This window comes from Oculina patagonica, chromosome 5 (assembly GCF_052425735.1).
Source record: "Oculina patagonica isolate OP01 chromosome 5, crgOcupat, whole genome shotgun sequence".
NCBI classification, from domain to species: Eukaryota; Metazoa; Cnidaria; class Anthozoa; order Scleractinia; family Oculinidae; genus Oculina; species Oculina patagonica.
The window spans coordinates 19,737,284-19,757,737 of NC_135762.1; the positions used below are offsets into that span (position 1 = coordinate 19,737,284).

Here is a 20,454-nt window from a genome sequence, read left to right on the forward strand (position 1 = left end):
CATTGCAAAGTTTAAGAATATTTTAAGGATTAACCCGAGGCTGAGATTTTAATAAGAATATAATTTTGTGTGTTAAAAATTTGGAAATACAATATAATGCAATTGTATGTTTTTAGCTAAACCATAATTTTTTCCCTTCTCTATATGGCAAAATTAGCCAATAAAACAATAAAAACCTGCACTAGCCAAATGCTTGATGCTACTAATAGTTGGATAAATGGTACCTGTAATATGTACAGCACAACAGAAATGAACTAAACCTATAATTTAAGAATATTCACAAGAATATTTTCAGCTTAACATCGGCAGGAAAATAAGAAAATTTAGCCTGGGCTGGAAAACAATAGGGTCTCAATGAAGGGTTGTTAGAGGTCAATAGATCTGAGCTTTGCCAAATCATCCATTAATTTGTTAATCTTGTGTCTATGACCATAGACCTTCTTACCTGGAACCCTATAGTCCGGCAATATGGTGCATAAATTTGGGTGAATTGTGCGATTTTTGTTAAAAGCACCAAATTTGGCACAGTGATAGTATTTGATGAGCTGATCAATTTCAGATATAGGCCCATCCGGAATTCTTTCAGGGGGGGCATTTTTTGGACCCAGGGGGTGGGGGTGGGTGGCATTTAAGCTTTATGGCAAAATTTACTGCATCCTTTGAGTAAAAAGCACCAAATTTGGCACAGTGATAGTATTCGATGAGCTGATCAATTTCAGATATAGGCCCATCCGCAATTCTGTCAGGGGGGACATCTTTTGGACCCAGGGGGTAGGGGTGGGTGGCGTTTAAGCTTTATGGCAAAATTTACTGCATCCTTTGAGTAACAACCACCAAATTTAGCACAGTGATAGTATTTGATGAGCTGATCAATTTCAGATATAGGCCCATCCGCAATTCTGTCAGGGGGGTCACCTTTTGGATCCAGGGGGTGGGGGTACCGGGTGGCAACATTTGGGCTTTATGGCAAAATTTACTGCATCACACACATGTAAATTAGGAGTTGTGGCACAAACCGTGACAACTCGCTCGGCTCGCCCTGGCTCGCCTCGCTCCTTGTCACAATTTGTGTCCACAACTCCTAATTTACATGTGTGTGCGGAACGCAAGACGCCTTTCTTACCCCTCTCGCGAAACGAGTTGCAAAAAAGGCGTTGGCGGCACCTCTAACGGCCCGCAGCAACAGAGAGCGCCACCTGTGTGCTATATTTATTTTTCAATTGAACAAATATTTTTCTTTAGTATATGCAACAGATGGCTGCCGCAAGATATTCGTCAGAAGTTTTGCAAGCTAAGATGGAGGAAAACCTCCGTGAATTTCAAAGAAACCCCCAAAGAAATTTGTCTTTTTCACTCGCCCACACCGATTTTAACGAATGGCTTAGAGTATGGAAAATGGACATACCCGAAACTGACACAAACAACAAAGATCTTTTAATTTTTGCAAAAAAACACAAAAAAAAGTTTTATGATCTTTTGGAAAGCGAAATTGATGACTTACGAAGCTTAAAAGCAAGCTTTGGACTTGAAGTTAAATTTTCGATACAAAGAGACGGAGTTACGCAACACATGAACCACTATTTCAGTGAAAGAGAACCGCACGTGTTTTCAAAAAACACCAAAGAAGAAATCGAAAAAGAGTTTGTCAGATTTATCGAAAAAGCAAAGGGAGAAATTGAGGCTTGGTCAGAGAAGGGCTCGGGGTGGAAAATTGAAAGAATAGAAATGGCGTATATCAATGTCGCGCGTTATCAGCCATTGAGAGGGGGGAGTTATCTGCCTTTACCACCAAAATTGGCAAACAAAAAAGCAGTTATTAACGTGCAAAACAGGGATAACGAATGTTTGAAATGGGCTTTGAGAGCTGCATTATTTCCGCCAAGAGATGGGAAAAATCCGCAAAGAACAAGCAGATACCCAGTTGACGACGGAATAAACTACAATGGAATCGATTTTCCAACGCCTCTAAAGCAGATTGACAGGCTTGAGGCGCAAAACAACAACCTTGCAATAAATGTGTTTGGATGGGAAGACGACTGTGTGATACCTCTCAGAACAAGCAAAAAAGAAAATAGCATTTCCCGTATAAACCTTATGTTAATTGAGTCAGGATTAATTCAGCACTACTGTTTTGTAAAAAGAGTATGCGCTCTGCTTTACGATCAGACTAAATCACACAACAAAAAACACTTTTGCATGATGTGCTTGACCGGTTTTACAAGAGCAGACTTGCTCGAAAAGCACGAAAAATATTGCAATGGAGTTAACGGCAGGCCAACAAGAATCGAAATGCCGGAAGAGGGGAAAAACACTATTTCTTTTAAAAACTACCACAAACAAATGAAAGCGCCTTTTGTAATTTACGCCGACTTTGAGGCATTGTTAAGAAAGATGCAAGGATGTAAACGCGAAACGGCCGAGGAGCGCCAGAAAAGAAAAGACCTTGGTGAAGAAGTGAAAGACATGAAGCCGAGTTACACAGACAAAACAGAACAGCACGAGGCATGCGGATTTGCTTACACAGTTGTAAGGAGTGATGGTGAACACGAAAAAACATTTGTGTACAGAGGACAAAACGCCGTTGAAGTATTTTTGAACTGTCTTTTAAGTGAAGAAAGAAAAATAAGATATGAATTGTCAAAGCCAAAACCTCTTGTGATGACGGCAAAAGACTGGGTAAACTTCAAAAATGCAACCAATTGCCACATTTGCGAAGAAACGCTAATGAAACAAAACTTTTTGGACTCTTTGCCAGTTTGGATTGGAAACAAAAAGGAGCTTAATTACTTTGGGCAGATGCACAAAAAATGTTATTACAGAAAGGAAAAAGAGGAAAAAAACCTGGATACCGAAACCCACTATAAGCTAAAAAAGCTTGAAAAAGAAACACACAAATTAGCAGCGAAAAACCAAAAAAACTGCTTAGCGTGCCACAAGCCGCTTATCCAGCCGAACTACAAGGATGTGGTAAAAGACCATTGCCACATAACAGGCAAGTTTCGAGGAGCCGCACACAACATTTGTAACTTTATGATGCGAATAGATCCGAAAAAGGTTCAAATACCAGTTGCATTTCACAACCTGAGGGGTTATGATGAACACCATTTAATGCAGGCAATGTCAAAGATTTCAAAAGAGGCACAGAAAGAGGTAAAATGTGTCGCAAACAACATGGAAAAATACATCACATTTTCACTGGGGGGTTTAAGGTTTATTGACAGCTTGAACTTTTTACCTGGGAAGCTTGAAAAACTTGTAGAAGAGATACCAAAGGAGTCATTAAATATAACAAAGGATAACTTAGAATTTGAAGAAAGCGAAGAATGTTTTGAACTTCTTTGCAAAAAGGGAATCTATCCTTACGAATACATGGACTCATGGGGAAGATTTAAAGAAACAAGTTTGCCAGAAAAAGAAAAGTTTTACAGCAAACTTAACGACGAGCACATAACAGATAAAGAGTATGAACATGCGCAAAAAGTGTGGAAAACCTTTGGCTGCCAGACCCTGGGCGACTACCACGATTTGTACGTTAAGACAGACGTGACCCTGTTAGCCGACGTCTTTGAAAGCTTCCGAAAACTCGGTCTTGAGAAGTACGGGTTGGATCCCGCGAATTATTACACGACGCCAGGCCTTTCTTGGGACGCACTCTTGAAAAAGACAGGGGTGGAGCTTGAGTTACTTACAGACTATGAAATGCATCTTTTTGTCGAAAGGGGAATAAGAGGCGGAATTTCGATGGTAAGCAAGAGATATGCAAAGGCGAACAACCCTTATGTTGAGGGATTTGACCCGAGCCAGCCAAAAATATACATAACGTACCTCGATGCGAATAACCTTTACGGGTGGGCAATGAGCAAGCCGCTCCCAAAAAGTGGTTTCAGATGGAAAAAGGTTATGCCAACAGAAAAAGAAATAACGACAAAAAAAGAGTATGCAAAAGCTGGATGGATTTTAGAGGTGGACTTGGAATACCCGAAAGAGCTGCATGACGCCCACAACAGCTATCCATTAGCACCAGAGAAAAAGAAAATAAACAAAGAAATGTTTTCGCCTTACCAAAACAAAACAATAAAAAATCTTGATTTGCACCCGCCAGACACCGAAAAGCTTGTTTTAACTCTTGAAGACAAAACCAATTACGTCGTGCATTACCGAAACTTGCAGTTTTATCTAAAACAGGGAATGAAACTCAAAAAAGTGCACAGGGTCTTAGAGTTTGAACAAGAGGCGTGGATGGAGCCGTACATCCGGATGAACACAGAATTCCGAAAAGAAGCGAAAAGCGACTTTGAAAAGAACTTTTACAAGCTGATGAATAACTCAGTTTTTGGAAAAACAATGGAAAACCTGAGAAACCGTGTAGACATAAGAATAGTGCGCAGCGACGAAACAAAGAAAATAAGAAAATTAGTTGCAAGCCCATTGTATTCAAGACATGTAATGTTTTCAAACGATCTGGTTGGAATAGCCATGCGAAAAAGTAAGCTTTTTCTTAATAAACCGGTCTACACAGGCATGACCATCCTTGACGTAAGCAAGTTATGTATGTACGATTTTTATTACAACCACCTGAAAAAAGAGTACGGGGAGCGTTGCGAGCTTTTGTATACAGACACAGACAGCCTTTTGCTTGAGATAGAAACAGAAGACGTTTACGCGGACATGGCAGAAAACATTGACAAGTACGACACAAGCGACTACCCGAAAGATCATTCGCTGTTTTCAACAAAAAACAAAAAGGTGTTGGGAAAAATGAAAGACGAATGCGCAGGAAAACTAATTTCAGAGTGTGTTTGTTTGAGGCCAAAAATGTATTCAATAATGACAGAAGACAAAAAAAATATAAAAAAAGCAAAGGGGGTAAAAGAGTGTGTGACAAAGAATAAGATAGATCATGAAAACTTCAAAGATACACTTTTTCAAAACAAGGAAAGCTTTCACGAAATGCACATGCTAAGAAGCTATGCCCACGAGATGTATTCAATAGTGGTAAACAAAAAATCGCTGTCGCCTTTTGACTCAAAGCGATGGATAGCGGATGATGGGATACATACAAATGCTTACGGGTATAAGTTTTGCGAAACAAAGCCTACATAAACATAACTTTTAGAGCTTTTCTGAGCCCAAGGGGCTCAAGCACTAAGTGCTTGGTGGTAACTGTGTATTTGGAGGAATAACAAGCAATTCTTCACGCACGAAGCCGCGCTTTGGACCATCGTGCAAGTAATAAAGCACTGGCTGATTAGGTTTAGTAACAGACCTTTCAATGCTGTAGACTTTTAATGACCAAATCGGATCTGTAGCCCTTTTTACGCCGCCTTCCAGCTCGCCAGGTTGGTAGAGGAAGCGCACATTAACGAGAGAGGGGAGTTTTTTTTTCTTTCTTGCCAACAGGTCTTGTATATTTTGAGGACGGTTTTGACGAAACAGCCTTTTCTTTGATTGCAGCAGCAGGTTTCTTACCAGTAAGACTGGTTACTTCGTTGTTCAGAGCGGCAACAACTTCGGGTAGCCTTTTTACCCACGCTGTCGACCGCTGGCCAGATGGCAGGTTCATCTCGACACCGTACTGATAACCAAACAGGCGCCCTGCCAGTGTTTGATTAAAACGTTCAACAATAGCTTGATCTCTGTGAATGTTAACACGCCCGCGTCTAATATAGGTTTTGTGATTTTCCATTTCTTTGGTAACAGCTCCCATGAATTCGCGACCAGGGTCAACTTGCAGCATCTGTGGCCATTTTAGTGCACTTCGCCTGTAAATTGTCTGAAAACCTTTTGCAACCTCAGTTGAATCTTTGGAGGTCAAAGGCTCGGCCTCTTTGAATCGGCTGGCAACGTCAACAACAGTCAGAGCGTATTTGTAAACTTTTCGCCCTCGCGGCAGTTTGTCGTGTGGCAGAAAAAGAAGGTCCGCCTGGTGGACCGCGTTAGGAGAAGAAACATCGAATTTTGGGCGAGGAACGTATCGTGGTGCCGGAAGGTAGATCTGCCAAAGGGCCTGCTTAACGAGCCACTTTTTAGCAGCATCTTCGGAAACCTTGGCCGCCTCGGCTAATTTTTTTATCGCTGCAATTCCCTTCCAGTAGCCCTGGGGGCTATAGTAGACTTTCGAGATTTTCTTCGAAAAGTTTTGCTCCGCAAAAATCTTTGCATCCATGTGTATACAAGAAAAAAAGAAAAGTTTAAAGAAACCGAAAGGCAGCGTACCCAAGTGCAAGCGCGCCAGCGCCAACGAACATAAGTTCACCTTGTTTCTGCTGCTCACTTGGCTGATAGAAATCAGAGAACTTGGGTTCTTTCGGAGGAATCATTTGTTTGTCAGGATGTGCCTGGTTGTAGAGTTTGAAAGCGTAGTCTGTGTTCGTAAAGTTTTGTTTCGCTTGCTGTTTGATCTCATTGTTGGTTTCGATCCAGTCGAGAAGCTTCGTGCGGTCGCGAGAGTATTTCGCGTAAGCTGCCTGGTAAGCCTCGAGAGCTTTGTCGTGTCTTTCTTTTTCTTTTAAAGCGGCGTCATCTCCGCCACCCAAAGCTCGAGCAAGGTAGTTGCCGCCAATGAAAGCAGCAGCGTTCAAGATAGCTCCGCCAGCCATAATCGCGACGCTTGCCATTTTGTTATTATACTATTCTAATTTTTTTTTAATTGGTTGGGAGAATTTTCTGGTCCTCGAGATACTGTTTAAGTGCAACGCTGCCAGCCATGACGGCTGTGAACTTTACATAGTTCATAAAACTGCTGCTTGGGTCGGATGTGAAGTTTTCTTTTACAACTTTTTTGGCAGCCCAGCCGATTCCGGCGGCGAGACCTGTAATGGTGGCGGCATCCATGAGCGTTTTCACGAGTTTGTTGTCGGACATGGCGGTTCAGTATAAAATAATAAAAAATATTCAATTGAAAAATTTTTTTGTTTATTCTTCACCGTTTTGCGAAGCAAAGTTTGCAACTTCTTCACCAGATTCAACTTCTTTTGTTTTTTTTATACCTCTTTTAAAAATTGTATCCTCATCCTTTTGCACCCGAATAGCGGTTTTAACGCAAGTTTTGGAAAATTCAAACCAAAGTAATGCAATACCAGCCATAGCTGCACCTTTAACAAGGTTGTCAAGAATAAAACCAAGGGACATTGTCGGTATAATAAATGAAAAATAAATGTTCAAAAGAAATTTTTTAATCCATCGGACGGATTCCTCTTTGTTTGCGAGGTCTAATGGCATTTTGGATTGTCGAAGGCGTGTCTGAAGAACGCGTTGCAACCCTTCCAATACTTTCTGCTGTAACGCGGCGGGGGTCCGGGCCTGGTGTGTCATCAGTTATAAGAGTTGGCGGAGCTTTAAATGTTGGACTTCTTTTTTCGTTTATAAAGCCTTTTATGTCTTCGCGTTTCACATAAGTTGTAACGATTGCACCGCCGATACCAAGCAAAGATATCCATTGATTTGTGGTGAGACCGCTTGATTGCGGCTGAGCCTCGGGCGGAGCTGGTTCCGTTACGTCCGGTGGTGTTGCATTTCGGGACCCTTGTGGTCCCCGTCCTCCGGACAGCTTTGCAGCAGCAGATTTCTTTTCCTTTTCTTTTGCAATTATTGCAGCAGCCTCGACAGCAGCTTTTTTCTGTGCTTCACGAGCCTGTTTTGTTTTTTCAGCTGCAAGCTTGCCAGCAGCAACTCGCTTTGGATTTTTGGCAGGCTTTGTTGCTGGAGTTGTTGAAGTAACTTGTTTCTGTTCTTCTTGAGCGATCGGAGTTGGTTCGAGCTCGGCCATTTATAATAAAAAAAAAATAATATTTAAATAGAAAATTGCTCAGCAAGATTTTTTGCTAAGCAATTGCTAAGCATTGTTCAGTAATTACTTAGCATTTTCTTAGCATTGCTCAGAAAAATCTTCAGTAGTGTTTGTGTCCGCATCTTTGGAAGCACCTTTGGTTTCGCACAGCGAAGTGTGCGACTTTGTAGCTTCGTTTAAATCAATGTGCTTTGTTGTGATGAGCGCAGCATTTGCAACGGCAAGAAAGCGGCCGCATTTCAAAGCCAGACCGCCTGCCAAAGTGGACAGCTCTTTGCTGATGATGTAGTCGTTTTTGAGTTCCTTCTGATAATCATTGACGTCCTTGATATTTACGGCCATACCAACGACTTTAGTAACAAGAAAAATAAAGCTGTCAATCAAGCTGTCGGTTGTTTTGGATCCAACGTATGCCTCATATCTCTTTAAGTACTTTTCAACTTCTTTATCTGTCAAGCGCTTCACCTGCTCGTGTGTCAGTTGCACACCGATTGCTTCTTTGGCTTTTCCTGTTGAAACAAGGATTGCAAGCTGTTCACGCAAAGCAGGAATGTCAGGGCCTTGAATGAGTGCCATAGCGCTTTCTGTACTTTCTGGTTCAGCTCCTAGCAGTTCCATTACGGAAGCTAATTCTTGTTCACTTGCAGCGCCCTTGACGCTCTCGGGAGGAGAAGTTGCGAACGGGTCAGCCATTTATTACTCTAAAAAATATGTTCAATAAGAAAATTTTGTGCCGTAAGGGTGGCGATGAGAAATGACAAGATGCGAAAACTTATTTTTTTTTAGCTTTAAAATGATTTCTTTGTAATCCTCATTGGCAAGTTCGCCAGCGTAATCCTCAAAGATTGCCTTCGTGGTCTTGGCAGAGGGGGTGTAAAAGAAAACGATTGCCGCAACATTTTCGCGGAATGAGGATGTTATGCTTGTCAATTTTTGAGTTAACACCCATATGCTCAAGCCTGCGTGGCGAGCAGAGAAAGCAAGATTCACCAACTCCCCTGTTCTTCCTTTTACATCTTTCGAAGCAGCACAGTCGTCGAGGATGATAAGCGTGTTCGTACCCTCAAAAAGAAATCTTGAAAGCCTTAACCAAGATTCCACCTCGTGCTGCTCGCAAATGAAAACAAAAAATCGAATATCTTCCTCAGCAAAGCGATAATAAGTCTTGTTGTGCTCGAAAGTCGGGCAGATGAGCACGATGTAGTCAAACTTGCCTCGGAAAGGGCCACAAAGCTGATTGACCACGTATCTTGTTTTTCCTGAGTTCGTTGGTCCCACAATGAGGGCGTTGAAGGGTATATTGGCAGGATCCATCTTCGTTCGTATATGTACCTAAGGTACACTTTTTCAAAGAAAAAATTATAAAAGCACAGATTCTAACTGCCTGCCAAGTATATTCATTTGGGCGTCGCTGATTACGTAAATGTGGCAGTTCAAATTACCTGAGCCGCTTGCTTTCCTCTCTAGCTCAAGCTGGACACCGTCCTTTGTGTTCACAAGGCGCGTGCCGCTTCCGTGCATCGAGTGGTCAGCCATGGAACGCAGATCAATAAGAAGGCCAAACTTGTCTTCTGTGTAAAACTTTTGCAGAGTCATGTGCTGCGTTTTATTTTTTTCTTTCATGTAGAATCTTTTAACTTCTCCCCAAATGTCCATTCCTTCGATGCCGTTGTTGTACAGCATGTTTGGCGAGCCGTTGACAGTGATGCTTACTTTTGTAAGGTCCGGGTTAATGTACTTTTCCGAGCTCCTTGCACCTTTGTTATATTGCTCAATAAATAGGAGCAAGATACCTTTCATGGACCTCCTCTGCGGGTTGACCCTTAGATTCAGACGTGTGTCGGAGCCTTTTGCAAAAGTCACCACTTTAACACGCTGGATGTGGTCGTAAGCGAACTCTTTGCCGCCCGAATAAGCGCTGAACGCTTCATCTGCAATTTCCTCGCTTCTTATCATCTCGTACTCCAGCTGGATGTTTGTCAACTTGTATTTTAGTTTTGTTGTATCTGAGCCTCTGACCACATGTTCGGCTGCCGCGAGCTTCAGTTCGAACACAAGATCGTTGTATAGTGCCTGAGGATAAAATGCCCCATGGTCAGTTAAAATCTGGTGATCCAGGCGGATGCGGTATTTATTTCCATATATCTCATTCAGCTTTTTTTCTGCGTCCACACCTGAAGTTTTCTTATCGCCAGCATTTGAGCGAATTTTGTTAAGGTCCTCGCTCTGAATGCCCTCTGGCACCCTGTCGTCGCGCTCCTCCTGCGAAAGGAAAAAATCCTCAAATATTTTGTAGATGTCATAGCCAACCGTGTCCTGCACGACGGTGCCTTCGTACTTTACAACAAAATCGTCGACCAGAGCTCGGCTGACGTTGTCAACCAGAAAGTTGTTGGCATGGCCTCCGCTCAAGTCGATGTTGAAGCGCAGCGCCAGCGAGCCGGGCACAATGACCTCGTTTTCGTTCAGCTTGGGCACTGAAACATACAACGTTTCCTCTGGATTGGCTTCTGTGCGGTCAAAAGTGATTCGTTTTACAGCGCGCTCGGCTTTCAGTGCGCCGAGTATTTTCTCTGTGCGTCCCGGTCGAAGGTTTTCTTGAACAGCAGCCATCTCTCGATTGGTTTTATTGTTAAATTGAAAAGTTTAATTTGAAAATATATATAAATTACGTGATGGCGGAAGGTGGTGGTGAGTTTGGATACGAGGACCATGATTTGGACCGAGATCTTGACCACAACAGTGATAACGATGATGAAGAGGAACAAGAGGTCGACACAACCCGACCATTTCAGCCCGGGGAGGCATCCACACCCTACCATGGGGGTGAACAACATGAAATGCAAACGATGCAGCACGAACAGAGCGGGCTGCCAGACACATCCTACGAAGAAACACCTTTTTTGGGAAGCTTTATTCATCAAGATGACAAACCGGCAATGATTGACAGAGCTAAAGATTTTATCAAAAGAAAATTCCCCAAAGTGAACTTCGCAAAATTAGGCCCAATAGGTTTTAGCAAAAAGAGTGGCAATGAAACTACAATTGTATCCTTTGGATCAAAAGGTGGCGAGACCGAAATTTTCAAAAAAGACGGAACTGGCCTTCTCAAAAAATTCACAAACAAGTTTAAAGCCCCCCTTGGGCCAGAAGCGGAATCTCTGATTGCTCAAGACAATGAAGAAATAAGAGAAATGAGACCAAGATTAAGAGAAGCTGAAAGTCAAATACAACAGGCAGAAACAATTGACATGCAGAAAGAAAAAGCCACCCAAGAAGTAGAAGATTTCAGAATAAGAATCGAGCGAATAGATGCCAAGATGGAACAACTTGGGTCAAATGTTGAAAATGAATCAGAATTGCGCAGACTTAAGCAACTGAAAAAAAATCTTGAAAAGGATTTTGAAAACAAAAAAAAAGAAGTTGCTGCTCTTGAAAAACAAGTTAAGCAAATAGCAAAAGAAAAAACACGAGTCGTCCAACTAAGGGCAGGCATCGCTGCCAAAGAGAGCGAAAGAAACACTTTGCAAGAAAGGCTCAACGACACAAGAGCGTTAAATGATCTTAAAGAGCAAGAAGATGAGCTCAAGCGCCAAAACGAGGAAGATCAAGCTGTTATAGAGGATGAGAATGCATCCCCCACTAACAAACAAGCTGCGGAAGAAAGAGTTGCAGAAAGAACCGAGGAGCTCGGGCGTTTGCAAACGCAGATTGCAGAAAGAGAAAGGGCGCTTCCACTTCGTGAGAGGATCAAAGAGATCTTCAAAAAATATGGCGTGACAGTAACAGCAATACTTCTTGCTGCTGGTGTCACGATTGGTTCTGTAATTGGTGCCATTACAAACTCTTTGAAGGCCACCGGCAAAGCGTTGGGGAAAGGCCTAAGTGATATTGGCTCAAAGGTAGCATCAGCTCTGCCTGGTCTCATTGGCTCGATTGCGAAATTTCTTTTCAAAACCGCTGGTCAAGTAATTGGATTTCTTGCAGAGCACACCTGGCTGCTTATCCTTGCTGTGGTTGCTTTTCTTGTTGAAAAATACATCAAAAAGAGACGTTAGCGCATAAGGGTGTAGAGCAAAGCTGCTGCTCCAACCGCGCCAACAGCGACAGTTGCTTTGTTTATTTCGTGTGAATCATTGGCTACGGCCTTCGTAGGTTTAGCGCTTTGCGCGTTGCCGTCCTTTGGACGGGGACCGTAAAGGTCCCTAGCTGGTGTTTCAGCAGCGCTTGCGGCGGGTGTCCAATTTTTTTTTGCTGTGGCGCTCTTGTGTATAGGATTTGAAGGGTGGCTGTTTGGTGGGTTGATTTTTGATTTTCCTCCCGCCATCAGTTTAAGAGCTGCTTTTTTTGTAGCTTTATTAACCTCATCATTCACTCCTAATTTCATCCCAACAACAGCCTGCTTAAGCTGGTTATTGTAGCCAACAACGCTTTCTGTGTTTATCACCATTCGAGCGGGCATCAGCCAGGCACCTGGGCAGACTGCAAGGTTAAGCCGAACCTTAGCTTCGTCGATGGCTAATTGGTATCTTTGGACCGACTTTGCCAGATCAGGTTGCCTTATAGCGTCTTCAACCAACACGAGGAACTCACTTTGCGCTTCCTTTGCACGGCCGCCTGTTCCAAGTATGCTACTTCGAACGTTGACCTGCGAACCGAGAATACAGTAGACAAAAGCCTCTATCGACTGGTTTACTCTCGACAAACCTGCCTGAGTAAGCCCTTCAGTGCCGTTAGGACAAAACCAGTCTGCCTGTGCATATGCAGCGTCGTCTGGCTCGATGTATTGAATCAAGTTACCTTTGCTTGCAGCTCCCCCTTCGTCCGAAAATTTATCGTAATCGGGGTATTTTGCTCCAGTTTTGTTTGGTCCAATGTTAGTAATCCAGATATAAACGTTACCAAGTCCGTGGTTTGCGCCTGTTGTGAAACGGAAATCGCTTGACGGGTCGACACCGAACTCAGCGCATATTCTTTTGTAAGAAGCCACGTCGTACTTGTTGTCGAACTGGCTAAAAGTGGGGTCGCCTGGCAAGGCGCTTACGCTCTGAATTCCCCCCATCTGAAACAATATTCGCCTTATCGTGAAATAAACGTGAAAAAGATAAAAATTACGCACAATCGGTGGCAAGCTAAGAGATGAGTGCTCTTCATCGAAAATGTCTCGACTTATACCGCAGCCTGTTGTCGCGCACCATACCGCAAAGTTAAGTTGCTGTGGCCAATAGCCCATATTTTGGCTAGCAAGCCACCTTTTTGACTCTTTTCCTGATGTATGCTTCAGTTTTGTTTTTTGAAAAATCTCTCTTAATTTCGTTGTGAAATATTGGTCTGGTGTGACGTAGATGTTTATTTGGCTGTTAAATATTTTTTTCAAACTCGGTGCGGCTTCGTGAAATCCAACCGCGGGAATTGGCAAAGATGAGCCTTTTGCGCCGCTTGGTGACAGCTGTTGTGGAAAACCGCCTGAAATTTGATTCACCCCCAGTGCTTTTTTCATCTCTGGGCTCCAATATTTGCTGTCAGAGCCAAAAACATTTATCAAATGGCCTTGCCCTGCCTTGTAATAAATGTCTGCCGTTGCTGTGTGGTTGTACGCGAACTCAACCTGTGCAACAAATTTTGTTCGGTCAGCGTTTGGATATTTTGCAAGAAAAGGTTTCCATGCATTGTCTTTTGCCGCTTTAGAAATTGTAGTTGCTTCTGGGGTTTTCATCCACTTCATAAAACCTCTTGTTTTTGCATCCATGGTCCTCTTTTATATTAAACATTTTTTATTTTTATTTAATATAAAAATGGTTGTGCTGACTGTTACCACAAAAGAAAATCCGAACACTGTTTATTTTGACCAGCCTATTCCAAAACCAAGCTATATCCGGCTTTTAAGTTGTTCTCTTTACAACAGCTGGAATAGTTTGGAAAAGGATGGAATAGTTTTTTATAAACAAGTGAACAAGGAAGAGAAGGCGCGTTATATACGGCAAGGAAACTTCTCACTCGATGACATTGGGAGTATTTTTGAAAAAGGATTTCCAGAGAAAAACATGTTTTCTGTAACAAAAGGCATTGCAGGCCGTTCATTGATAATAAAAGCAAAAGAGCCCAATTTAAAAGCTTTTGGACTGAACGAAAGTCTTATTAAGTTCTTTAATTTGCCTGGGTTTGAGAATTACGCAAGTATTGAAAAGGAATTTTTTGAAACAATTGAGGTAAATAATGTTTCAAATCCTAAAAATTACTTCATCAACTGTGACCTTATCGACAAGCAACAAAGCTTGCTAAATGGTAAGCCATCAAGCCTTTTAGCGTTTTTTGACATACGTGGAAAACCGTATGAAAAAGTTTATTACCAAAATACACATTTTAACGTCTTGCGCGACGTTTCTGCTGAAGAAAATGTATCATCTCTGACTCTTTCGATTAGAGATGAGAATGGAAAGCCATTCGATTTTAACGGCACAAATCTTACATATGAGTTGGAATTGAATTAAATTAAATACAAAAATAACTTTTATGTATACGAGACCATGTCATCTGCTAATGTTCTCCCGAGTGCCCCTGCTTATGGTGATCGCGAAGAAAACAGCGTAAAACAAACACTGTATCCCGCTTTGCCAAATCAACCAGAAAACTTTAGGTTAACAAAAATCAATCAAATTTGTTCAGAATTTGACAAAGAAGTTGCAAAATACCGAGCTGTTTTGAAAAAGTATAAAAAGGTGAAGTCTTTTTTTCATTATTCCGCAATTTCAATGGGTGGTTTGTCCAGTGTTCTCTCTGCTTCCAGCCTTGGAACAGCGGTAACAGTCGTTGGTTTGCCGGTAAGCGTTCCTCTCGCAGCATGTGCTGCAATTACAGGCGTTTTGTCAGCCGCTTTCACTGGAGCGAGCAAAAAACTTGAACCAAAAATTATGAAAAATAATGAAATTACTTCTCTTGCTGTTGCCAAACGGGAAACTGTCAATAGACTTGTTTCTGCCGCTCTCATTGACAATAAAGTTGATGACAAAGAGTTTCAAATTATTTTGGATGAATATTCTCGTTACATGGCCCTCAAAGAGACTGTTCGCATGCACCTTACAAAAAATTTAAGCCAAAAAAAGTCATCCCCACAGCCTGACATTGAGAAACTGAGACAGGAAATTCGACAAGAAGAATTAGATAGGTTAAAAAAAAAGAATATCAGCAGAGTCGAAATCAGATTTGAGAAAATAAACACTGGATTTAATCTGAGTGTTCAGAAAAATAAAATTAACGCATGACACAAATCGTGACATTGTGTTACACACAGCGTGACATTGTGTGACACAGAGCGTGACAGTCACGCGTGACGTTGCGTGACAGGTCAAACGAAAGGGCAAAACCCTGGTCGGGGGGTGCTCGTTGGCTGTTTCTTGCCTAGCCCCGGCTAGGACTTTTTCCCCGCCGCTGACAAGGCGGCTGTCCCACATTTTTACCTCTGCCGAGGTTTGAAATCCCGAGGAATTTCTGAGCACCCCCACGTTATCAGTAGGGCCGAGGCGGGTTCACCCAGGGGTATCTCCCACTGAAAGGAGTCCCCCTATACCCCGTAATTCACCATCCGCACAAGCCATTATAACAGGATTCAAGTGGTTGGCCATCCACTACCTCCCTTGACTTCACCAGAATTTGTGAACTAACAAAAAGTTACGGCCGCGTTTACTTATATATAGTTCACTTTGTCACGTTTTTCACTTGTGGTACCCTTTCACCTATTTTGAGCAAGTACGCATGCGCTTTTGGGCATCAGGATGATGTCATCATTAATTAGACACTTGGTAAAGTTTGGTAAATAGGCTAAAATGTTGGTGCTTTTCCAAGCGATTTGCTTTATTTTAACCGAACTTTCTACTCCCGTTTGGCAAAATGAGGTCAGACAGATAACATATCAAGTCGTGGAAGCAATGCTTGAAGCAGAAAAAAAATAAACAGGCCCGATTGAGTCCGATGTTTCGGGAAAGTTCTTTCGATCGATCGTTAAACTTCTGTGATCAAATCCTGTTATTTCTCGATTTCTTCTCTTCGCTTCACTTCGCCAGCTTCTGTGGGGGCACAAAAAATTACAGCGCGTTAACTGAGCGTATTTTTTTTGTAATATCTGTTCTGTTTCGTTTTTTATCGGCCCAAACACTAAATCCTGATTAGGCCGCCATGTTTCTTTCTGCTCGTCCAAGGGCCTGAGAACTAGAAATATGGTTTCCAGGCTCTCTCTGAAAATGTCACGCAACTCACGTAAGTCGCTCGCGATTTTGCGTGCCGCTAGCAGGGCAACCATTTTTTTGTGTCTGTAAACGGTCAGAAAAAATGGTTTTAGCGCGTTTAACGTTAGCGAAGGTTTTTTTAATGTTGTTTTCTTTTATAAAAAAAAAGTCGCAAGCTTAAACCTTTTTTGTCAATTAAAGGTTCGTCGCCCTAAAGTACAATGGTTGGTTTAAATGATTGGTACGAAGTTCAGTCTGTCGGCTCTTCTTCCGGCAGTTAATTAATTTGTTTACCCATTTTTTTTGCTTTTTCTTTAGTTCCATTTCCACGACTGCTTTCCAGATTTTTTTGTTAGCTTTAGCCAAGATTTGCTTAGCGATTTCAGTTTTTTTTGCCTTAAATTTTCCGGAATTTTTTCAAAATCATAGACATAGTCGTACACTTCTCCTAACCTCAAAAAAGCTTCATGATATTTTGTTAAAGTAAGATAATCCAACGATTTTTTTGGTAAAACTGTCGTTATTGGAACAAATTCTTCGTTTTTTTCACTGTTGGGTAAGTCTTCACTTTTTCCAAAAAGTTCTGGTTTTTTCAGTTTCATACTTTTTTTTAAAGTAAAGTCTCTTTCCAACAATTCTTCAAAAATTTCTTTGCTAAGCTCTTTAGTTTTCAGTTTTGAAATTGCTACAACCAAGCCGTGTATAAATTTTGTCATGTCAACACTTACATATTGTTGTAAATATCGATCAAAAATTTTTTCGTTTTGGATGTAAAACTTTCTCGTTCTCGGTCCTTTTGGTTGAAAAACATCTCTCGTTGGCTCCATTTACCCTGAGGTGTTATTTGTTCAATTGAAAAATAAATATAGCACACAGGTGGCGCTCTCTGTTGCTGCGGGCCGTTAGAGGTGCCGCCAACGCCTTTTTTGCAACTCGTTTCGCGAGAGGGGTAAGAAAGGCGTCTTGCGTTCCGCACACACATGTAAATTAGGAGTTGTGGACACAAATTGTGACAAGGAGCGAGGCGAGCCAGGGCGAGCCGAGCGAGTTGTCACGGTTTGTGCCACAACTCCTAATTTACATGTGTGTGCATCCTTTGAGTAACAACCACCAAATTTGGCACAGTGATAGTATTTGATGAGCTGATCAATTTCAGATATAGGCCCATCCGCAATTCTGTCAGGGGGGCCACCTTTTGGATCCAGGGGTGGGGGTACCGGGTGGCAACATTTGGGCTTTATGGCAAAATTTACTGCATCCTTTGAGTAAGAAGCACCAAATTTGGTACAGTGATAGCATTCGATGAGCTGATCGATTTCAGTTATAGGCCTGTATGAAATTCTGGCAGGGGGCACCTTTTTAACCCAGGGGTTGGGGCGGGCAACATGTAAGCTTTATTGTGAAATAACTAAACCAGTTTGGTTAAAGCACTAAATTTGGCAGAATTATAGTTATTAACAGGCTGATTGATTTCATCTTTGGATCTATTTGGGTTTCTTTCAGGGTTGCCTTTTTTACCCACGCGGATGGGGTGGTCTGGTTTTGAGCTTTGTGCTCAAAGCACTATTTTTGGCTCGTTTATAGCATTAAATGTGATCACCAATTTCAGTATCAATGGGCTCATCTGAAATAGTTTATGGGAAACTCAGAGAGCATACAGGGGTAGGTATGTTGTCAACTAATGGTAAATTGATTGTGCATTTAAATTTTGGTTACGAGCACCACATTGATAAGATTAGCCTTGCTCATGAGCCATTCCGGGTTTTTTCCAGCCAGGGTGAACTATTTGATCCCTGAAGAAGGATGAATATTTTTGAGCAAATTGGTGAAATGATTGGGCACGTTATGCTAAAAGAATCAAATAGGAATCCAAGAGCTTGACTATTTCAGCAATGTAAAAGGGGTATTTAACGTTTCTTCAACGGGTATTCAACGTTTCTTCAAAAAATGAAATGGAGGAATTAATGTAAAACACAAGCTAACACAACGACACCCATATTCACTGTTTCCGCTATCAGCTCTCACCATCTTGTTAGACTGCTTTCAAAAAATCTCACCCCACTTGCTTTGTACTTGCTTCTCACATCAGGTTCAACCCTTCGGGGAATTCTTACCCTGTTTCTGATCCCAGGTGCGGAGACCCTCTCCATCCAAACGAAAGAGAAACTCACACGGGCTATGCGAGGTTATCATATGTTATTAAAGGAAACCTTCAAGAGTTCTTCTTTCTGCACAGAACCGCAAGAGGCAAAACAAGTGCAGCGTGCTTAGCCAATTTCTTACATATGTGGATGTTAACATCCACATATGTACGAAACTTCTTGTGTTGTCATGAAAAGACAGACACCAGTCTTCTTCTGCATGCACCGGACTGTGATCATGACAACCAAAACTTCAACAAGTTCGTGATTAGAACAACGGACTCAAATATCTCTGATTTATATACTTCAGATCAGTGAATGGCATTGCCTTCAGAGTAAGAAAACAGTTCTTTGCTATATATTATTGCACAAAACTCTTACAACTCTTGGGAAAGAAACGTCACGAGTCTTCCCTGAATTATCCAGCTGTAAACCTCAGCATCCAGAAGAAGCGCAAAGGCACTACCTGCGCAGCATAACGACATTTCCGCTAATATCGTCGTTATTACTCACACATGTGCTGATACAAACAGTCATATTTTTTGAAATATTGAAAACTTACATGGGATTTTGCATATTTTAGCCGATAAAGGACTACACTTTTCGGCTGTGTAGAGTGGAGTTATCGGCTAGGTCCCGAAATTGAAATCATTCGCTTCAAAATCAAGGTCATTTTTCAACCTTTATTCGATGCCGATCAGAAATGGTCATTATATCCTTGATTTCGCATTTGAAGAGAAATTGAAAACTTACTACTTTCTTAGAAAACTAGAAATGTTTAAAAACATATTAATATAAAAAAATGTCGACTGTTCGATGCGAACGAAATATTTGACAGTGACCCGAAAAATGCATATTTTTCTAATTTTCCAGATGTTGCGGCGGGCCCGAAGGGGCAAAATATTTATTGGCTCCTAACGTGGCCAGAAAATCATTTTCAATCAAACCAAATCTGTTTTATTTCTAGCCTCGGTAAAGTCTTTCAGTACTAATTGCCAGAGTTTAAGGTAATTTTTTTGACCCGAATTTGAGTGGGTGGTTTTCAGGAAAGACAGCTTCTTAAATCTTTTTTCAGACCAAAACATACGTAACCCTGAAAGCATACCAGAAATGCCCATTGCTGAAATTGAACAATCAAGCTCAACAAATACTACAGTTGTGTCAAATTTGTCAACTCAAAGGGCGCAACAATTCCACCATAAAGCTCAAAAGGATACCATTGATCCCCATAGGCCGAAAAAATACCCCGAAAAAGCATTTTGGATTGGCCCATAGGTATAATGATCATCTCAACTAATTCTATAATCGTGGCAAAAATGGTGCGAACTCAAATGGCCCGACAGTGTAAAAACTCAAACGGAAACCACCACCTCCCCCTTGGTTCAAAAAGGACAACTCTGAAAGAATTCTGGATATAGGAAACTCAGAACTGAAATTGATCAACTCATCATGCACTATAGTAGTGTCATTTTTTTAACCAAAAGGGTTCAGTAATTCTACCCTCTGGAAAAATGTCGAATGAGCCCTCAGCTGAAATCGATCAGTGCTATCACTGTGCGAAATTTGGTACTTCATACTAAAAGGATGCAGTAAATTTTGTCATAAAGCTCCAATGCTACCCCCCACCCCCTGGGTCCAAAAGGTGCCCCCCCTGTCAGAATTCTGGATGGGACTATATCTGAAATCGATCAGCTTATCAAATTCTATCACTGTGCAAAATTTGGTGCCTCTTACTCAAAGGCTGCAGTAAATTTGCCATAAAGCCCAAATGTTGCCTACCCCACCCCCTGAGTCCAAAAGATGTCCCCCCTGACAGAATTGTGGATTGGCCTTTATCTGAAATGGATCAGCTCATCAAATACTATCACTGTGCCAAATTTGGTGCTTCTTACTCAAAGGATGCAGTAAGTTTTGCCATAAAGCCCAAATGTCGCCCACCCCCACCCCCCGGGTCAAAAAGATGTCCCCCCTGACAGAATTGCGGATGGGCCTATATCCGAAATCGATCAGGTCATCAAATACTATCACTGTGCCAAATTTGGTGCTTCTTACTCAAAGGATACAGTAGATTTTGCCATAAAGCTCAAATGCCACCCACCCCCACCCCCTGGGTCCAAAAGATGTCCCCCCTGACAGAATTGCGAATGGGCCTATATCTGAAATTGATCAGCTCGTCGAATACTATCACTGTGCCAAATTTGGTGCTTTTAACAAAAATCGCACAATCATTTCACCATATTGCCGGACTAACAGCTCACCTGATGAAGGGACAGAAGTCCCGAAACGTCTGGATTTATTTACA

At 41.8% G+C, this 20,454-nt stretch overlaps 1 protein-coding gene across 1 annotated transcript in view; it reads left to right on the plus strand.

Annotated features, from left to right (window-relative positions):
• LOC144655041 (C2 domain-containing protein 3-like) overlaps positions 1-20,454 on the plus strand; it is a 68,204-nt gene that overhangs the window by 2,694 nt on the left and 45,056 nt on the right. The window lies entirely within an intron of this gene.